We start from the raw sequence: 23004 nt of genomic DNA on the forward strand, positions 1-23004 counted from the left end.
TATAGTGACCTTGATTCCTAATAGGGAGCTGAAAGAAAATATATATGATGTCCCCACTATGGTAAACAAAGAGTGAAATTACTTTAAAATTATTTAAAATAACAACTAATTAAAGACCAAATGAACTAATATCTTAGGGACTGTAGTGGAGAAAAATAAAGACTGATGTAATGAATTTTCCATATAGAAACTATCAAAATCAGTCTTCTTCTATGGATGAAGTAGCAAGAGAAATAAATGCTTAGCTAACACATACAGGATTTAAGTGAGCTCTAGGATAAGGTTTGATGTCATTTCTCTGGAGGTATTTAAGTATCAAATAGTTTCAGAAATGTCTGCATAGTTTCTCTAAAGCTCCTCTAGATCATTTATCCTATTCAGGGTCCTGGTGAGGCAGTATTCTTATTTTTCTGCATGACACAGTAATTATATATTGAAAGGAAAAATGGGAGTTGGTCTATGGTTATAAGAAAAATGTGGACATATATGCTATCATTAGTAATAATTCATGCCTATTCTATTTTATGCAAACATACTATTTAGGGAAATATACTTCCCTACACATAATCATAATTGAAATTTGGCTTAAAACATACTGTTTATGTTTTGCCATGTTACTCTTATCTGAAAAAATGAAGTATTCTATAAGCATATCTTTATGCATACATAGATCATTTTTTGAGATGTCAAAATTGAAACAAACTCCCAGATTTTTTCTTGATCTTATTTTAAAATTTTCCTTTTAGTCATTTTCAGTCCCTATTTTGAAACTGGTGTGACTTTAGTGTATCCAAAGAAAATATGCCAGCTGATGTACACGGGCAGACAGGGAATGGATGGCTCCAGGCACAAATCTCTGTTGTGTCAAGGCTTTAGCATGACATTTGGTAGGAAACTAAATCAAACATAGCACAAGGCAAATAATCTTAGTTTCCCATAGACGTGTAGCTGCAACCTCGAGCCTGCTGTTCTCTCTGATATTTTGAGAAAACAATATTTCTGGCAGTGAACTGAAACTAGGAGTTCTCATAGTGTGAAGAAGTTAAGAGCATCATGGCTTTGAAATTGGACCTTCCTGGGGCTGAAGGGCCACTCTGTCATTAAGTAGCTTACCTCAAATACAAAGTGATTTTCTAATAATTATCACAGGGGTCTTAAAATTAAGTACTTATAATAGAGTACCTCTTATATCTGTTATGTACTAAACACAGAAACAATATTATTTTATTTCCATTTCTGTAATGAGATGGATATTGTACTAACCTCAGTAATCCTCTTGATAATTATTTGAATAGAAGAGAATGACTCTAATATACATGTGTAAGTTTTGGATTATGTAAGCCTATGCAATAACATTAGTGTTTATTTTTGGAGGAATAGGAGTAGTTGCAAACTTCTTAAGTATTTTTATATTTAATTATTTTTAAGAGTTGCATGTGATACAAAGGATCTTCATGTTGTATAAGAGTGTTTGCATGTCTTTCATTTAATTTTAGGTTTTGTTAGTGTGCTCAAAGATAGAAAACTGCATTGTAAAATGTAGATGGCTTAGAAAAATCACAACTCCATAGTATACCCTAAATATCTTAATTTAGTTCAGTCGTTTGATTCATTTTCCTTATTGAGAAATTATTATGTGTCATATACCGTATTAAGTGCTAAGGGTACAAAGAAGAAAGATATGTTCTCTGCTGCCAAGGGAATTCTAATCTTAAAATAGAGGAGACATTTGGCAGAGAACTAAATGCCTAAACTCATAATTTTAACACAATGTGGTAACATACTTCAGTGGAGAGGTGCCAATGAAGGAGTCATATAGAAAAGTCATTTTAATCAATCTGGCTTCCTAGAGTGGTTGACATTTCAGCCTTCCTAAAAGATGATGATGAACTGGGCAGATATTAGTAAAATATAGAGGATAAGGGTGGGAAGATCTTAAGAATAAATGTAGAGAAATCAGTTAGGAACCTATAGTTTGAACAGAGATGATAGTAATAAAGGTATAGTTTTGAAATTGGGAAGTGAAGTCCTCCCACATTGTTTTTGAAGGTATAGATTTTAAGGTGCATTTAGGTTATTTTTAAAGGATTAATATTGATTGGTTTGTAATGGTGTTTAACATAGTGTTATTTATAACATGATAATGAGAAACAAATTAAATAACATAAACTTAAATAAAGTTTAAATATATAAGATATTTTAATTATAAAAATTAATTATTTGGGAGAGTATTTAAAGAGATTGTGTTTATTAAAAAACAGGTCAAGCTGTGAAATAATATTATAGTACTATTCCTCTTTTATACATATGCGTTTAAATATATATGTATATAAAACACAGAAACACACAGATATTCATATGTGCTTTTGTTAGAAATTAGGGTTCAAAGATAACACATAGGAAAAGAGGGGGGAAAAAACACATCCAGGATAATTAAAGGTGATTATCTCTATGTAGTAGGTATATGTGTGGTTTTTATTCTTTCTTGAAACTTTGATATGTGTTTTACATTATATATGATGAACATGATGAACACATTCTAATATGGCCCCCATGAATTTTGACTCCTGATTTTCATACCTTTGTGAGATCCACTCCCTTTGAGTATGGACAGGACCTCTGACTTGCTTCTAACTAGTAGAACATGGAGAAGGTAACAGGGTATAACTCCTGTGATTATGTTATGTTACATGAAATTATAATGGCTAACATAGAAAAAAGAAATAGGAGGACTGGGTTAAAAGCTGGTTTTGATTTAAAAGGAAATAAATATTTTTATAATAAATCATTCCTATGAATTTCCAATTGCTTTTTCGCTGAAATTGTTTGCATTTCCTACTAAGAAAAACAACTGAACAAAAAAACACACAAACACCAAAATTTATATAAAATACCTATTTTTTCAAGTCCAGAAACTTAATGTTTCTGGATACTTAAGAAAGACTTCCTTTTTATTTATTTACTAGAGGCCCAGTGCATGAATTTGTGCATGGGTGGGGTCCCTCGCCTGGCTGGCAATCAGGGCCGATCCGGGCCAGCCAGCCAGGGGAAGAGACCACGGGAGGTTGGCCTGCTATGGAAGGTTGGCTGTAGGAGCACACTGACCACCAGGGGGCAGCTCCTGCGTTGAGCGTCTACACCAGCCTTGGGCAAACTATGGCCCGCGGGCCAGATCCAGCTGTTCTATCCGGTTCTCTTGCTCTCCCCTCCACTCCTTTACTTTGAATTTATATTAGTTCACACAAACACTCCATCCATGCTTTTGTTCCGGCCCTCCGGTCCAGTTTAAGAACCCATTGTGGCCCTCGAATCAAAAAGTTTGCGCACCCCTGGTCTACACTCTGGTGGTCAGTGTGCATCATAGTGACCAGTTGACCGGTCGTTCAGTTGACTGGTTGTAATGGTCGCTTAGGCTTTTATATATATAGATTTAAATTCTTTATTCTTGGCACTATTTGCAGATGTCCCCCACTTTCCCTTCACCCAATTCCTGCCCCTTATTCCTCGACTCTTACCATACTATTGTCTTTGTCCATGGGCTATGCATATATGTTCTTTACCTTATTTCTTCGCATTCCTTTATCCAGTTCCCCACCTCTCTTCCCTCTGACATTTGTCAGTCTGTTCCATGTATCCATGCCTCTGGCTCTATTTTGTTCATCAGTTGATTTTGTTCATTAGATTCCACATATTAGTGAGATCATATGGTACTTGTCTTTCTCTGATTGGCTTATTATGCTTAGTATGATAATCTCCAGGTCCATCCATATTGTGCAAAGGGTAAGAGTTCCTTCATTTTTATAGCTGCATAGTATTCCATTGTGTAAATGTACCACAGCTTTTTCATCCATTCATCTACTAATGGGCACTTGGGGCTGTTTCCAGATCTTGGCTATTGTAAATAATGCTATTATGAACATAGGAGTGCATATGTTCTTTCTGATTGGTGTTTCAAGTTTCTTGGAATATATTCTCAGAAGTGGGATCACTAGGTTTTTTGAGGAAACTCCATATTGTTTTCCATAGTGGCTGCACCAGACTGCATTCCCACCAACAGTGCACTTGGATTCTCTTTCCTCCACATCCTCACCAGCACTTGTTTGTTGATTTATTGATAATAGCCATTTTGATAGGTATGAGGTAATACCTCATTGTAGTTTTAATTTGCAGCTCTCTGATATTTAGTGATGTTGAACACTTTTTCATCTGTCTCTTGGCCATTTGTATGTCCTCTTTGGAGAAATGCCTATTTAGGGCCTTTACCCATTTTTGAATTGGATTGTTGGTCTTCCTGGTGTTGAGTTGTATAAGTTCTAAGAAAGACTTTCTTAAGCCCAGAAGCTGCTGTGCTAAAAATTGCAGGATGCTTAATCTGCACACTCCTACATATTTTGTTTTATAATTGAGCTAGAGGCCCGTTGCAGGAAGATTCCTGCAAGAACAGGGCTTCCAGTGGGCTTCCCTCCTGCCACTGCCACCTCTCCCACCCTCTCCCCCTTGCTTTCCCTTCTCCCCCGCCGCCTCTGCCCCCCACCCCACGCTTTCACTCCCGCCTTCACTGCTGCCCTGTGCTTTCCCTCCCACAATCGCCCTGCACTTTTCCTCCCACCGCCGCCGCCCCTCCACCCCCCCATGCTTTCCCTCCCGCTGCCACCACTGCCTCGCTTTCTGCTTTCCCTCCCTCTTCCTTCTATGCTGTCTTCAGTCTTCACTCCGTCTGCATATGCAAATTAATCGCCATCTTTTGTTGGGTTAATTTGCATACTTGCTCTGATTGGTTGGTGGACATAGCAGAGTGATGGTTAATTTGCATGTTTCTCTTTTATTAGTGTAGATTTAAACAGTCTTATGCACATATAGATGAGCCACCACTTGCATATAACTTAACTAAAAAGTAAATATTAAATATTTTCAAGTAGAATATAAAAGATGTAATTGGATAGTTTCCTTTGCATCTTTTTCTATTACAAACAAGTGCTAAGGAAATGATCCTAAAGAGAGTTCCAGTAAAATTCCCTGTCTTTGTTATATTGCCTGAATTCCTGTGAAGTTTTGCTGTTGTACTAAATAGACCAGGCGTCCTCAAACTATGGCCCGCGGGCCACATGCGGCCCGCCGAGGACATTTATCCGGCCCTCCGAGGACATTTATCCGGCCCTCCGGGTGTGCTGCCTGTCCTGCTTAGCAGCCGACTCATCCCGGGCCCGCAGTGCGCATAGGAATTGGTTCATAGTTTTTTTTTTAAACTATAGTTTGGCCCTCCAATGGTCTGAGGGACACTGAACTGGACCCCTGTTTAAAAAGTTTGAGGACCCCTGAAATAGACCATCCATGGGAAAATAATTCTGTAATAAACCTTCTTTTTATTTTTTATATTTTATTTTTTTAAGATTTTTTTTATTCAGGTATTATATGTGTACATATCTTACCATTGCCCCCCCCCCCCCACACTCCCATACATGCCCTCACCCCCCAATGTTTTGCATCCGTTGGTTATTCTTATATGCATGCATATAAGTCCTTTGGTTGATCTCTCATTTTCCCCACCTCTCCCTAACCTTCCCGCTGTATTTTGACAGTATGTTTGATGCTTTACTGCCTCTGTAACTATCTTTTTGTTCATCAGTTTATAATGTTTTTCATTATCCACAAATGAGTGAGATCATGTGTTTTTTTTTTTTTTTCATTGACTGGCTTATTTCACTTAGCATAATGTTTTCCAATTCCATCCAGGTTGCTACAAATGGTAAGAATTCCTTCTTTTTATGGCAGCATAGTATTCCATTGTGTAGATGTACCATAGTTTTCTGATCCAGTCATCTGCTGACGGGCACCTAGGCTGTTTCCAAATCTTAGCTATTGTAAATTGTGCTGCTATGAACATAGGGGTGCATATATCCTTTCTGATTGGTGTTTCTAGTTTCTTAGGATATATTCCTAGGAGTGGGATTACTGGGTCAAATGGGAGTTCCATTTTCAGTTTTTTGAGGAAACTCCATACTGTTCTCCACAGTGGCTGCACCAGTCTGCATTCCCACCAGCAGTGCACAAGGGTTCCTTTTTCTCCGCATCCTCGCCCACACTTGTTGTTTGTTGATTTGTTGATGATAGCCATTCTGACAGGTGTGAGATGGTATCGCATTGTCGTTTTGATTTGCATCTCTCGGACAATTAGTGACTTTGAGCATGTTTTCATGTGTCTCTTGGCCTTCCTTCTGTCTTCTTTCGAAAACATTCTATTTAGGTCCATTGCCCATTTTTTTATTGGATCATTTATCTTTCTTTTATTAAGTTGTATAAGCTGCCTATAGATGTTGGAGATTAAACCTTTATCAGTGATAACATTTGCAAATATGTTCTCCCATACAGTGGGGTTTCTTGTTGTTTTGTTGATCGTTTCTTTTGCTATGCAAAAGCTTTAAATTTGGATGTAGTCGCATTTGTTTATTTTCTCTTTGGCTTCCATTGCCCTAGGGGTAGTATCAGTGAAGAAGTTCTTTTGGCATATGTCTGAGATTTTGCTGCCTGTGGATTCCTCTAGTATTTTTATGGTTTCCCGTCTGTCTTATGTTTAAGTCCTGTACCCATTTTGAGTTTATTTTTGTGTATGGTGTAAGTTGGTGATCTAGTTTCATTTTTTTTGCATGTATCTGTCCAGTTTTCCCAACAGCATTTATTGAAGAGACTGTCTTGACTCCATTGTATGTTTATGCCTTCTTTGACAAATAGTAATTGCATATAGTGGTTTGGGTCGATATCTGGATTCTCTATTCTATTCCATTGGTCTATGTCTGTTCTTGTGCCAGGACCAGGCTGTTTTGAGAAGAGTGGTTTTGTAATACAGCTTGAAATCTGGTATTGAGATCCCTCCTACTTTATTCTTCTTTCTCAGGATTGCTGTGGCTATTCAGGGTCTTTTTTTATTCCAGATGAATTTTTGGAGAGTTCTTTCTAGGTCTGTAAAATATGCCATTGGTATTTTAATGGGGAGTGCATTGAATCTATAGATTGCTTTGGGTAGTATGGACATTTTAATGATGTTGATTCTACCAATTCATGAACATGGTATGTTCTTCCATCTGTTTATGTCTTCCTCTATCTCTTTTTTCAGTGTCCTGTAGTTTTCGGCGTATAGGTCTTTTACCTCCTTGGTTAAGTTTATTCCTAGATATCTTAATTTTTTTGGTGCGATGGTAAATGGGATTGCTTTTTTAGTTTCTCTTTCTCTAAGTTCACTAGTGGTGTATAGAAATGCCATAGATTTCTTGGCGTTAATTTTGTATCCTGCTACATTGCCAAATTCATTTATTAAGTCTGTTAGTTTTTTGATGGAGTCTTTCGGGTTTTTTATGTACAATATCATGTCATCTGCAAATAAGGACAGCTTTACTTCTTTTCCAATTTGGATGCTTTTTATTTCTTCTTCTTGTCTAATTGCAATGGCTAATACTTCCAGTACTATGTCAAACAGGAGTGGTGAGAGTGGGCATCTCTGTCTTGTTCCTGTTCTTAGGGGAAATGGTTCTAGTTTTTGCCCATTGAGTATGATGTTAGCTGTGGGTTTATCATATATAGCTTTTATGATGTTGAGGTATGATCCTTCTATTCCCACCTTGTTGAGAGTTTTTATTAAGAAAAGGTGTTGGATTTTGTCAAATGCTTTTTCTGCATCAATTGATATGACTATGTGATTTTTATCTCTCAATTTGTTTATGTGATGTATCATGTTAATTGATTTGCGGATATTGTATCATCCTTGCATCCCTTGGATAAATCCTACTTGGTCATGGTGTATGATCTTTCTGATGTACTGCTGGATCCAATTAGCTAGAATTTTGTAGAGGATTTTGGCATCTACGTTCATGAGGGATATTGGCCTGTAATTCTCTTTCATTGTGTTGTCTTTATCTGGTTTTGGTATTAGGGTGATGATGCCTTCACAGAAGGAGCATGGAAGTGTTCCTTCCTCTTGAATTTTTTGGAATAGTCTGAGGAGGATAGGTTTTAGTTCTTCCTTGAATGTTTGGTAAAACTCTCCTGTGAAGCCGTCTGGCCCCGGGCTTTTGTTTGCCAGAAGCTTTTTGATGACTGCTTCAATTTCTTCCATAGTTACTGGCATATTGAGTTGTTTAGATTCTTCCTGATTGGGTTTTGGAAGGTTATATTCTTCTAGGAATATGTCCATTTCCTCCAGGTTGTCCAGTTTGTTGGAATAGAGTTGTTCGTAGTATTTTTTAACAATCCTTTGTATTTTGGTGGGATCTGTTGTTATTTCACCTCTTTCATTTCTGATTTTATTTATTTGGGTCCTCTCTCTTTGCTTCTTGGTGAGCCTGGCTAGAGGTTCATCAATCTTGTTTATCCTTTCAAAGAACCAGCTCTTGGTTTTGTTGATCTTTTGTATTGTTTCTTTTGTCTCTATGTCGTTTATCTCTGCCCTGATCTTTATTATTTCCTTCCTTCTGCTTACACTGGGCTTTTCTTGTTGCTCTTTTTCTAAATCTTTGAGTTGTAGGGTTAGGTAATTTATTACCATTGTTTCTTATTTTTTGCAGTATGCTTATAGAGCTATGAACTTCCCTCTCAAGACTGCTTTCACTGTGTCCTATAGATTTTGGATTGTTGTGTTTTCATTGTCATTTGTTGCCATGATGCTTTTTTATTTATTCCTTGATCTCACTGGTAACCCAGTCATTGTTTGGTAGCATGCTGTTTAGTCTCCATGTGTTTGATTTCTTTGGATTGTTTTTATTGTAGGTGATTTCCAGTTTTATGCCACTGTGGTCTGAGAAGATGTTCAATATGATTTCTATCTTCTTGAATTTGAAGAGACTTTGCCTATGTCCCAACATATGGTCTATCTTTGAAAATGACCCATGTGCACTTTAGAAGAATGTGTATTCTATGGCTTTGGGGTGAAATGTTCTGAAGATGTCAATTAATTCCATCTGGTCTAGTGAAGTCATTTAGGATTGATGTTTCTTTGCTGATTTTTTGTTTAGAGGATTTGTCCAATGGTGATAGTGGAGTATTAAAGTCTCCTACTATGATTGTATTGCTGACACTCTCTCCCTTGATATCCTCCAGGAGATTTTTTATGTATTTGGGTGCATATTTGTTTACCAGAGTTATTTCTTCTTGTTGGATTGCTCCCTTTAGTATTATGAAGTGGCCTTCCTTATCTCTCGTTATGTCCTTCACTTTGAGATCTAATTTGTCAGATATAAGTATTGCTACCCCAGCTTCTTTTTCATTTCCATTCACCTGGAAAACCTTTTTCCATCCCTTCACCCTCAGTCTGTGTGTGTCTTTTTTCCTGAGGTGGGTTTCTTGTAGACAGCAGATATATCGGTCTTGTTTTCTTATCCAATCCATTACCCTATACCCTTTGATTGGGGCATTTAATCCATTTACATTTAAAGTAATTATTTATAGGTACTTATTTGGTGCCATTTTTATTCTTTACTCCTGTGTTCCTTCTTCGCCTCCCATTTCTTTTTTTTTACAGCAGCCCCTGTAGCATTTCTTGCATTGCTGGTTTGGTGGTAATAAATTCCCTTAGTCCTTTTTCGTCTGTGAAGCTCCTGATTTCACCTTCAATATTGATTGATAGCCTTGCTGGGTACAGTATTCTTGGATTCAGACCCTTCCTTTGCATGACTTTGTATATTTCATTCCATTCCCTTCTGGCCTGATGAGTTTCTGTTGAGAAATCAGGTGCTAGTCTGATGGGGGTTCCTTTGTATGTAACTTTCTGTCTCTCTCTTGCCGCTTTTAAGATTCTTACTTTGTCATTGGTGTTTGCCAATTTAATTATAATGTGCCTTGGCGTCAGTCTTTTGGGGTTCATTTTGCTTGGGACTCTGTGAGCTTCTTGGATTTGTGTGGGGTTTTTCTTCCCTATATCAGGGAAGTTTTCTGTCATTATTCCTTCAAACAGGTTTTCTATTCCTTGCTCATTTTCCTCTCCTTCTGGAACCCCTATTATGTGGATGTTGTTTTGTTTCATGTTGTCCCAAAGTTCCCTTAGGCTCTCCTCTTGCTTTTTAATTTTTTTTTTCTAGAAGCTGCTCTACTTGGGTGTTTTTTCCCATCTTGTCTTCTAGCTCACTGATGCGGTCCTCGGCTTCTTCTAGTCTACTCTTGATGCTTTTTATTGAGTTCTTTACAGCAGCGATGTCATTTTTCATTTCTTCTTGGTTCTTCTTCATTTCCTCTTGGTTCTTACTCATATTGTCAAATTTGTCTTCCATTCTTTTCAGCCACCTTATGACCATTTCTCTGGAAGGTTGCTTGCCTCCATTTCATTTACTTCCTTTTCTGGTGATGCCTGCTTTTCTTTCATATGCGGGCTGTGTCTTTGTCTCCCCATGGCCTCTCTTCTCTGGGTGTCTGGTTATGTAGTTCTCTCTCTCCTGCGTTGATTTAAAAGCACAAAATACAACACAACCAGGTACAACACACAAGGCACTGAACAGAAATGTATCCACGATATTAATAACCTCCAATAAAGGTGACTACCAGAGAAAGGCAAATTAGGGGATAGGAGAGAAAGAAGGAGAGGAAAAACAAAGAAATATATAAAAAAAGGAGTGTCAACATGAAATTGGGAAAAGGAAAAAAGAAGTAATAGAGACAAGAAAGAGACTAAGAGAGAAAGAGGAACAAACTATATATATGGGGAGAAAACTCCAATAGAACAACCACTAATCCCAGCAAATGCCAGCAACAAGTACCTGGTGATTAATACAAACTACAACACCAACTAATATCAAGCGACGCAAGGTAAAACAGAAGCAAAAAAACCAGACAAAAACAAAGCAAACAAAAAAAAACAAACAAAAAAAAGAATAAGCAAAACAATCTCACAAAAAAGCATAAAAATTCAACATAATCAACATTCAAGCAAACAACAACAAAAGGACAGAGAGAAAGACAATTTTTTGGATAGTTAAGACAGCGAAGAGAGAGGTGTGTATGGACTTGGAGCAGGGGATTGTAGATTAGATATATAAGTAGGGAGAAATTTTATCAGGGTGTAAACAGAAAGAATAGGGAAAATCTAAAGCAGGAAAGGGGTAAGATAAACAAGACACCAAAAGGGGAAAGGTTAGGAAGAGAGTGATGGCATAAAGGTAGAGTTGAGACAGAGTAAAACTATGCTAAAGGAAAGATGAAAATAGAATGTAGAACACTAATCCCAAAGTAAAATAAAGAGAAAATAAAATGATGCTTTAAAAAAAAAGGTAAAATAGTAGTAGTAATGATACTGATTGAAAATAAAAATGTAGTAATTAAAAAGGTAAAATTAAGTGAGGAAAAAAGAAAAAAATTAGTGTCTTGAGTAAAAGATGCAAAAAATGAAAATAAAAAATAAAATGTGCAGTAGTGAAGGTCATTCACTTCCTCTATTGTTCTGTTTGGCATGCCTGTTTCTCAGTCCGGACAGTATTGCAGTTCCCTGAGTTCCACTGCTCCTCAGTGTTGTAAGCCAGTCCTGATTTTTAAGCAGGCAGTGTGTCTTAATTTCTAGTATTCCTTTATTTTTGATTACACAAGAGTCAATTTGTGATTCAGCCCCTGGGTGGCAGTGTTTCTGGATTGACTTCCGGATCTCTTTGGCCTCTCTAGCCTTTATTTAGATCCTTCTTTCCCTGTGGCACTCAATACCAGTTTGTGGAAGTGGGCTGCCTCAGAGCTGGCTCTCCAATGGTCACTCCCCACTCCGATCCCCAGGTTCCAGAAAAACAACTTTCCCCTGCAGTCTCCCAGGGTGTCCCCAACTGGGTGATCCTATGTATTGGGCTTAGTAATCAGAAGCAAGAATTTGAAGAGGAAAAAGCCCAAGTGTCCGAGCAATGGGTCTGTGCGCAAGTCTAAGCAGCCGGCATACCTTTGAAATTCTTAGGCTGTCTCTGCATGTCAGATCAAAATGGGTTGCTTTTTAGAGATACCTTCTTTTAGCAGCTCTGAGGACCCCCTTCCACATTCACAGATCACGCCAGCCCCAACAGCCACGAATTTTTCTAGGCACAGACTTCCCTGGTCCTTCAGCTCCCGCAAAACACGCGTTCCTCTCCCCCACCAGGACCAGAGACCTCACCTTATCCCAGGCGAAATCTGACCTTTCCATGGTGGAGTGTAGAGCTCCTCTGAATCCGCATGTTTGCGCCAATTGGGGACCGTTGTTCTGGGGCTTGCAGTTGTTCGGTGGGTGCCAGAGTTGTGGATTTTCAAGCTTCCGATAAGCTCCACTTTCCCTTTCAAGATGGCTCAGTATCCGGGTCTGAGCCCGTAACTCTGGGAGGGGACCCAGTTGCAGTGGGGGCTGCCCAGTTAGGGGAACCCCGTCTAGCAGTCCCACACCTTCTCCTGGAGTTTAGCTGTCCCTTAACTTGCCAACAAACACTCCTCGTGCGACCCTCAGCTGTACTTTCTTTCTGCTCTGGGACACGGTTCCGAACGCGTCTGTCTATTCCGCCGCCATTTTTTTTTTCTCGGGCATTAGATCGCAACTTCTGCAGCTGATAGTGGGCTTTGCATGTGGTGAATTTCCCTCACCTATACGGTGAATTCTTCCCCACTTTTTCAGTGAATTCTTCCCCACCTTTTTGGTGAGTTCTTCCTTTCTTCGCTCTAGGCGAAATATCATCCCCTCCAGAGGCCTCACGTTGGGCACCAGTTGCGAATACCCATGTTGGGCTGCCAGTTGTGAGTGTCTAAACATTCTTTTTAGAGCTTTGAAGAAAATAGTGATTCTATAAAGATGTTTTATGAAACCCATTCTTACAGAAATACTCAAGGTAACATGGGTTCCATGGAAGAAGTAATTTGAAAGATGCTACATCCCACACCCTTATATACCACATTATCCTAAGGGAGATTTAGCATGTTTATCAGCATGATTGAGACATTGAAAATTTCTACAGTAGAAAGTTATTAATTTTGTTTGATCAATAAGACATTTGGAGACAATCTAGCCATATGGGAGCCAATATTTTGTAACAGTTAAGTGTGTAGTGTCTGGAGTCAGTCTGGCTTTGAGTCCATGTTCCACTTTTCTTTTAATTGAGGTAAAAATCACATAATATAAAATTAACCATTTAAAGTGAACATTTCAGCCATGCCCCAGTGTGCTCAATGGTTAAAGCATCAGCCTGTGCACTGAAGGGTCTCAGGTTCGATTCCTGGTCAAGTGCACGTACCTGGGTTTCAGGTTCGATCTATGGCCTGGTTGTGCCATGTGTGAGAGGCAACCAATGATGTGTCTCTCACATCAATGATTCTCTCTCTCCCTCTCCTTCCCTTCCACTCTCTATCTAAAAAAAAAAATCAATAGAAAAAGTATCCTCAGGTAAGGATTAGCAGAAATAAAGTGAGCATTTTAGTAGAATTTAGTACATTAGAGGTATTCACAGCCTCTATCAAGTTCCAAAACATTTTATCATCCCAAAAAGAAATCACTGTATTCATTGGATAGCTGCTCCCCATTCCTCCATCCCCCACCTGTTCCACTATGATAAATTGTATGGAAATTCTACTTGCTCTTCTTGAAACTCAGTCTCCTCAGTATTGCTATAAAAAACAGGATTAGCTTTTACCTTAGATGGTGGTTGTAACATTTCAGTAAAATAACCTATGAAGTGCACTTAGAACATTGTAAGTATTACAATACATGTTCAGTAAAATGTTAAACCTATTTGGTTGTCTTTCACATCCAAGGGAAAACTTGTTCAAGAAAGCACTCTGTGAGAAATGCTGGTAGAAGTCAACAGAACAGAAAGAGACTGAGAGGAGCCACAGATGTTGGATTAGTTAGATGTCAATGAATCTCATAATGTTGGTGCTCCATGAGACCCATAAGGAACACCCATGTTTACCCCTGCCTTTCCATGTAAGGTTTGTGACTGAAGTGGTTTCCAGGTAGAAGTTAGGGCAGAAAGAAGGAAGGAAGTTTCTAGGAATCCCTTATCTATATATATAAAGAGGTAATATGCAAATTAGCTGGGACGCTATAACAGTCATGACCGCTCAGGAGGAGGCTACACATGCAAGTGGGCAGGAGGGGACTGCTGTGCGGTGAGGCAAGCCACGGATGGTGCAGGCCCACAGAGAGTAGGGTGGAGCAGGGCCCACAGAGAGCAGGGTGGAGCAGGGCCCAAAGAGAGCAGGGCGGAGCAGGCCTGCAGGGAGCAGGGAGCAAGGCCTGCCTGCCAGCCTCGGTGGCAGCGAGCAGACAGGCCTGCAAAGAGCAGAGAACAGGGCCTGCCTGCAGAGAGCAGGGTCTGCCTGCCAGCCACAGTGAGCAGGCAGGCCCACAGAGAAAAGAGAACAGAGCCTGCCCACAGAGAGCAGAGTCTGCCTGCCAGCCACAGTGAGCAGGCAGGCCCACAGAGAGCAGAGAACAGAGCCTGCCCACAGAGAGCAGAGAGCAGGGCCTGCCCACAGAGAGCAGGGCCTGCCTGCCAGCCACTGTGGTGGTGAGCAGGCCCACAGAGAACAGGGCCTGCCAGCCGGGGTGCACCAGCAGTCCCACCTCTGCACATGAGCTACAGAGTAAACAACTTTTCTGATCGCTCATTGGCTAAGCTCCCTGTATGCCGCCACTCGCACTGTTCTTGGTAACTTGCATAATAAGAAGCCAAGAAGGTGATCTAGGGTTTTTCCACCTCACTCCTGTAGGAAAAAATGAAGGTCTGCTGCTGGAGGGACTAAGAAATGTCATATCCTGCCTTAGCTGGTTTGGCTCAGTGGATAGAGCCTCAGCCTGTGGACCGCAGGGTCCAGGTTCGGTTCTGGTCAAGGGCATGTACCTAGGTCGAAGGCTCCTCCCTGTCTGGGGCCCAGGTCAGGGCTCATGCAGGAGGAAACCAATCGAAATGTCCCTCTCACATTGATGTTTCTCTCTGTCTTTCCCTCTCTCTTCCACACTCTAAAAATCAATGGAAAAATATCCTCAGGAGAGGATAAAAAAAAAGAAAGAAAGAAATGCCATATCCTATAAAAGAGACATCTTGAAAATGCCTAAAGAAAGTTGTCATTTTTTTCATGGTTAAGGGACTGGAGTCCGTGTTGATGAAAACACCTTGGCAGCTGTGGTGACTGGCAGTGGCAGCAGCAGTGGGGTGATGGGGGAAGCACCTTCCCCTGATCAGTCCGATTGCCTCCTGCAGAGGGAGGCCAGACTGCGGCTTAGGCCCACGCCCCGTGGGGAGCGGGACTAAGCTGTCAGTAGGACATCCCCTGAGGGCTCCTGGGTTGGAGAGGGTGCAGGTCTGGCTGAGGGGCAGGGGGTGGGGGCAGGTCAGGGCTCATGCAGGAGGAAACCAATCAAAATGTCCCTCTCACATTGATGTTTCTCTCTGTCTTTCCCTCTCTCTTCCACACTCTAAAAATCAATGGAAAAATATCCTTCCCCTGATCAGTCCGGTTGCCTCCTGCAGAGGGAGGCCAGACTGCGGCTTAGGCTCACGCCCCGTTGGGAGTGGGACTAAGCTGTCAGTAGGACATCCCCTGAGGGTTCCTGGATTGGAGAGGACACCCCACCCCCCCGTGCACGAATTTCATGCACCGGGCCTCTAGTCTGAAAATAAGAGGAATATAGTGCTTTCATGAGGGGCGATGCTTTTCTTCAAGACAATCGAAGAAGGCAAAAGAGCTGACAGGAGTGCTGATGTAGATCTAATTATTTTCCAGTTGATCCCATAGCTATTCATGATTATGAAATTATTTTTAAAAGTATCATTGACATTGCAAAGCAACTCACACATTTAAAAATATAAAATTATGAATAAGTACATATTTATATTTGTCTATGTAAATATATGTACATTTAATTATAGGTATAATTTGTATAAATGGAACCCTATTCCACAGTGACTGGATTGGCTCTAGAAGAATGTTCACCAGAATGAGAGAAGTAATTGCCAGGCTGTGTCAGAACTTCAGGTGTTTTTCATTTGCTTCTGTATTCTTTTCTATGATTTGTTGAAATTTCTATATGACTATGTGCTGTCTGACTAGCAGAAACAAAGCACTAAGGCATTATCTATTTAGTTGGAGAGATACATCGCAACCATACCCTGTTAGATATTTTTACCCAGTTTTTCATGATAATTGCTAAAAGGACAAACACTTAAAAACATATCAAAGTGATTGTGAACCTGATGTAGGGTAGCTTGCCTCCAGGAGCCCACAGAACAACAACAAAAATAAGCAATTTGTGGAGCCCTTCTTTTCTCTATAAATACAAATTGTTCTTGAGCCAGGGTAACATACAGCATACTGGAGTTATCAACTCTTTCTTCTCTCTTTTTAGTTCAATCTACCCAAATTTTCCCAAAATCTATTTTTCCTCTAAAGATTATACTATTAATTTCTAATTCCTTTTCAAATTTTACAAATATAATATGCTCTGTGAATTTTAAGGGAAAGGAGAGTTTATCATCCCTTACTACACAGGGAAGTTCAATTATCTGCTCCTGATTTTCTGTAATCTGTACTTTTTAAATTTGTCTACTGAATCAAAGGATGTAAACTCTTATAATGGTTCTCAGTCCTGGGTGTCTTGGTAGGAATCATCTGGAGACTTTGTTTAACGCGCAGACTTTATAATCTACCCCAGAATTTCTTATTGTTTACGTCTAGATTGAAACCTGGCAATCTGCAGATTCCACTGTTACACTTGATTCATAGATTCCACCTTGAGAAACGCTGGAAACTCTATAGCCCTCAATGTTTAACCTGTTTGCAAACCCATGTTTAAAAAACAAATAATTGCTTCCAATCATTTTCTTCTAAAGGCATCTGTGATTCTTTTTAGCTCCACTCCTTGAAACTGTGTTTTGTGATTTAGGCAGAAAATGACAGCTTATCCATCCTAATTATCACATGGACCATACTCAAATGCAGAAATGATGGAACAATCTACTTCTCATTCCATTTCTATATAAAATGGATATACTCCAACTGCTCGTGACAAGTAGAAGAATCAAATATTTCAATTATATTTTAATTGGGATAATGTGATTTCACCGTCGCTTATAGTGAATTTAGTACATAGTATGCAAAAGCAGTAGGACAATATTACATTTGTATAATATATTTAGTTTAGGTTTTTTCTTTAAACTACCTCTGATGTGCTAACGTATTTTCCTACAAACATCCCTGAGAAGCAGACAAGAACTGCTATTATTTATCTTCATTTGCAGAGAGATTGAATCACTGAGCTACGTATTAAGTAACTTGAAGAGGGTCGCAGAGTCAATGGCTAAGTCAGAACAAACACTTCATCTTCTAGCTCTTGGTTCAGTAATTTTCTCAACAAATCCTGTTGCATATATCACTTCCTCTAAGAGTTTACAAGTCATTCAATTTTCTGGGAGATTATTCATTATGAGGCATATGAGAATTTATGCCCTCTGGAAAGTTGAAAATTGGAAGTAGGAAATCATATTAAAGATAGTCCTTTTCAAAATTACTTTTTCATCCCTTGAATGCTCTTGTCACTATTCCTACCATTATCCATTCATTCATCCGATATTTACTGAGTAATTTAATATGTCCAGAACTCTGCTAATACACTGGACATAATCTTTGTCCTCGTTTGTGCAGTCTGATAAACAGATACACTGAAAACTGGTATCATATAATAATTGCTATATTGCAGATAGGTGGTAGGTACAAAACGATTCAGGGGAAAAATCTCTGAGTCTATTTGAGGAAGTCTGGGGAGGCTCCTCAGAAATTAGGAACATGGTGTTAGGTTTGGTAGGAAGGGCAAGATTTTACAAGGATTCATGGTAAGGAAAGGGGAGAACAAACCAAGGAAAACCCTAAACATGTAGTCCTATCCCGTCTAAGATATAAATGGAGATCTGTAGATTTAATATCTAGAGACTTAATAAATACTTTTTATTTTGGAGGACATTTGTGCCACATGGGAATCCTCATTTTTATGAGCCTTGGCATCCTCCATGGAGAACAATATGGATCAGACCCAGATATGAGACCTTTAGCACCAGGAGTTACCACATTAGAACCATCATTATTCTGCCAGCCATGTTCATTGAGAAAATCAGGCCTCTCTTCCTTATAAAATGTACACAGGCTCTCCCAAATGGTAAGATTAGATTATGTTTTAGAGGCAAGTAGTATTCCATTGAATACTTCTTATCTACTCGTCTATTGATGGGCACTTGGGTTGCTTTCATATCTTGGCTATTGTAAATAATGCTATAATGAACATAGGGATTCATAGATTCTTTTGAATTAGTGTATTGGGTTTCTTTGGATATATACCCAGAAATTGAATCACTGGGTCATTAGGCAGTTCCATTTTTTACTTTTTGAGAAACCTCCATACTGTTTTCCATAGTGGCTGCACCAATTTGCATTCCCACAAATAGTGCATGAGGGTATTTGGACCTTGAGGGTATTATGCTAAATAAAATAAGTCAGAGAAAGGCAAATGCTATATGATTTCACCTATATGTGAAATCTTAAAATAAAAATAAACAAAAAAAGTTGAAATAGAGTAACAGATATAAAAAACAGACTGTTTGACAGAAGGGAGCGGTGTTGGGGTACTGGGTGTAAATGGTGACAGGATTAAGAAGTACAAAGTGGCAGTTACTAAGTAGTCATGGGGATGTAAATTACAGCATAGGGACTACAGTCAATAATATTGTAATAACTGTGTATGGTGCCAGGTGTATACTAGAAATATCAGGGGGAACACTGTGTAAAGTATATGGTTGTCTAACCACAATGCACACCTGAAACTAATACAGGGGTGGGCAAACTTTTTGACTCGAGGGCCAGAATGGGTTCTTAAACTGGACCGGAGGGCCGGAACAAAAGCATGGATGGAGTGTTTGTGTGAACTAATATAAATTCAAAGTAAAGGAGCGGAGGGGAGAGCAAGAGAACCCTCCACTCTTTTGGCTCCGCGGGCCGGATAGAACAGCCGAACGGGCTGGATCCGGCCCACGGGCCGTAGTTTGCCCACGGCTGAACTAATACAAAATATTATTGAATTTCAACTGTAATTAAAAATTAAATTTTTAAAATGCGTATGAGCAAACACAAAACAGAGCTATTCTTTTTTTAAAAATTTCTTTATTGATTAAGGTGTTACATATGTGTCCTTCTTCCCCTATTACCCCCCCATCCCCATAGCTATTCTTTTTAAATAGAAAAACTAAACAAAGGGAGCCCTCACTTCCTCCCTGGCCTTGTATACTTCAGCCTGAAGGGCATTTTTGCAACCAAGTTAGAAGCCTTCAAACTATAATGGAAACACTGACAGACACTTAACTATATGAGCTCTGGTGAGTACGGCCATAATTCACTTCATAATACAAATTGATATGTTGTCCAGAGGGATCCCTGCATTGAGATTATTGAGTGTCTTTTGAAAAGTTATGGTTCTGGGCTATGAAACCACAATATGAAACTGAATGGTTCTTTTTGGATTCTGAACTGGGCCCCTCAATTACAGTCCTGATACCCTCAGGGCAGACAACATGGAGATGTCCTATAAAGACTGGAAATATAAAATAATAAACCAAAGTGAAAAAAAAAAAAGCAAACAATGAAGCAGAGTTTGTTGGATGAAAAGTCCAATATGTCTTCCCACAGGGTCTCCTTAAAAGCTGCGGACAGCAGAGGTGAAAGAGGACACCCGGCTTTAACTTAAGTGGGGTTAGCTGTTAAGCAGGTTACAAGTACACTTTGCATTTGCAACATCATGTGACAGGCCAGAGTTCAGCCATCCCAATGATCTTGACGGTCAAAGTGTCCTGTGTGTTTTATAATAAAATGCAAATGACTTCAATCTGAGGTAGCCGCATTTCCAAATACCATTCAGGGCTGTAATGACTTGTCCCAGAAAGGTCCTGCCAGGCCGCGGTTAATGGATCTTCTGAACGATGTAAAAGATGTCTCTAGATGTGTTATAGAGCTTATCATTTCAGTGCAAAAATAATTGCCCTCTTCCCCACTACTGTTCTCTTCCCCAAATTCAATGTTTGAAGCTTCTTTATTGAAAAGTTATAAAGTTACTTTCTTCTCTCTGGGTCTGAATTCCCCCAACCCTGGTTTTAAGATGCCATGCGCAGTGTTTGGGTTCTGACATTTACAAAAGGGCTGAAGAGTTCTGAAAAATGACACTTACCAAATCTTAAAAGGTACACTGGATTTTTAGCAGGACGTTAGGACAGAAGGGTCCAAATGTCAACTTTCCCAATGTAAACTGTAGAACCTTGAGTTCCTGATAAACTCTGTGGGCCTCAACTTGCTCATCTCTGAAATGAAGGTCACAGATTACCTCTTCTGTCCTTTCCTATTGGTCCATGGCGTCATTTAAGCCTGCTAATGAATTACTTAAATATCTAAGTCCACATTAAGCCTCATGGAAAAGCATAACTGGCAAGATTTTCCTCTCAATTACTTGTGCTAATAGGGGCCAAAGTGGCATGGACACTTTAAATTCACAGATAATCCCCAAACTTCAATTTAGCTAAGTGTTCTAACCTCCTTTCCTGCCAAACCATTTACAGAGGATTCAAACAATTTGCAAACACTGGCATGAGATTTATCTCCTTTGTAATTTCATCTCTACTGCCATACCACCAGGATATGTGGATTTCTAAATTTCCCAAAATAGAAATGAAGAGCAAATCAAGTATAGTAATTACATATATAATCTACTGATGGGTTTCAAAATACCCCAATACTGTTCTGATTAATAATAATTTATTAAAGGCTTATCATACATCAGATGTTTTACAGATCATTTTACTTAAATATCATAATCACCTTATTGGACCATGTATTGGTTTCTTAGGGCTGCCATAACCAAGTACCACAAACTGAGGGGCTTAAACCACAGAAATGTATTGTCTCTCAGTTCTGAAGCCTAGAAGTCTGAAGTTTAGGTGTGAGCAGTCCTGATTCTCTCTGGGGGCTGTAATCCAGAATCACTTCCATGCCTCATTCCTGGTTCCTACTGTTTTAAGGGCAATCTTGGCACACCTTGACTTGTAGCTGCTTCACTCTCATCTTTCCTTCATCTTCATGCGGTGTTCTCTGTCTTTTTAAAAATATACACTGAGTGGCCAGATTATTATGACCACCCTATTATGGGCCACCTTTTGCCTTCAATACTGCGGCAATTCTTCTTGGCATTGACTCCACGAGATGTTGAAAGATGATGCGAGGAATCTGACACCATGCCTGATGAATAGCTCTGTCCAGTTCTGTGAGATTTGATGATTGTGGAACCCGCTGCCTGATGGCTTTTTTAACTTTGTCCCACAAATGCTCAATTGGATTGAGATCTAGTGATTGTGGGGGCCACCTAAGCAAGGTAAAGTCTCCCTCATGTTCTTGAAACCACTCCTGCACAATATGAGCACTGTGGCATGGTGCATTGTCTTGTTGGAAGAAGCCATCTCCATTGGGATACACCATCGACATGATAGGATGAACAGCAACAATACTTAGGTATGTTGTGCTCTTCAGACGTTGTTCCACAAGAATTAAAGGGCCCAAATCATGCCAGGAAAACATGCCCCAAACCATAACACTGCCCCCACCAGCTTGAAGGGTTATACTCATGCATGTGGGGTGCATGCTTTCATGCTGTTTCTGCGAAATTCTCCCTCTGCCATCTGCATGATGCAACTGGAAACATGATTCATTGGACCACATGACTTTTTTCCAATGCTCCACTGTCCAATCCTTGTGTTCCTGTGAGAATAGGAGACGTTTTATCTTGGTAACTGCAGACAGCAAAGGTGTTCGAACAGGCCTTCAGCTTCCATATCCCATATGATGCAGTGTACGGCTAATTTGCCTACAAACGTCAGGTGGTCGTAATAATCTGGCCACTCAGTGTATAGTTATTGATTTCAGTGAGGAAAGGAGAGGGAGAGAAAGAGAGAAACATCAGTGATGAAAGATAATCATTGATTGGCTGCCTCCTGCACACCACCTACTGGGGATCGGTGCCCACAACTCAGGCATGTGGTTTTTCCTGAGCAGGATGCAAGGGTGATTTCTTTTCCGGGTTCTTGTCCAGATGGGTTCGAAGAATGAAGCCATGGACAAAAGGTGGTAGATGAAAAGGTGGAAATTTATTGGAAGCAAGTACAGACTCCCATGTAGGGAGGGAGTCCCAAGGGGTTGACCCACTAAGCTCTTTTTTGCTAAGGTTTATAAAGGCTGCCATTCTTTGTTTCTTCATACTGCCTTCCAATTGGTAGAATATTAGCTTCAAAGCTCAAAACCCATGTGGTGCCCCCTTTTCTTCTCCCCCTTGAGTGGTAGAATTCTCTATCTCCTGTGAACATCTGTTTTCCTCTTTCTCCCATTTGTCAGCGTTTCTCTATCTGTGAAAGTTTGTTTCCTCTTTCTCCCCATATCCTGTGGCTTTTTCCCTATCTTCTGTGAATGGATGTCTTCCTCTCCCCTTCCAGCCGTGGGCAAACTACGACCTGCGGGCCGGATCCGGCTGTTCTATCTGGTTCTCTTGCTCTCCCCTCTGCTCCTTTACTTTGAATTTATATTAGTTCACATAAACACTCCATCCATTCTTTTGTTCCGGCCCCCCGTCCAGTTTAAGAACCCATTGTGACCCTCGAGTCAAAAAGTTTGCCCACCCCTGCCTTAGCCTGTGGCACTTCTTTTTTTTTCTGTGAATGTATGCCTTTTGGCAGCTCCAAGCCCTTATCTAGGCAGTCCTCTCCCATGGACCCCCTAATTCCTAAAACTCCCTAAACCTGCCTATTTTACCCCTAAAATTCCTTTCAACTGGATTCAAACTGTGACCTCCTGGTTCATAGGTCGAGCTCAACACTGGCCAGGCTAACATGGTGTTCTATCCAGAAGGATACCAGTCATACCAGATTAGGGACCCATTCTACTTCAGTAAGACCTCATTTTCACTTGATGACCTCTGTTTAATACTCTATTTTCAAATAAGGCCACACTAGGACTTAG

The 23004-nt window shown here is 39.9% G+C and overlaps 1 protein-coding gene across 28 annotated transcripts in view; it reads left to right on the forward strand.

The window, feature by feature from the left end:
- PTPRD (protein tyrosine phosphatase receptor type D) overlaps positions 1 to 23004 on the forward strand; it is a 2215209-nt gene that overhangs the window by 783085 nt on the left and 1409120 nt on the right. The gene's annotated exons all lie outside the window — the stretch shown is intronic.

The sequence above is a fragment of the Plecotus auritus genome (assembly GCF_963455305.1).
Source record: "Plecotus auritus genome assembly, chromosome: 5".
NCBI lineage: Eukaryota > Metazoa > Chordata > Mammalia > Chiroptera > Vespertilionidae > Plecotus > Plecotus auritus.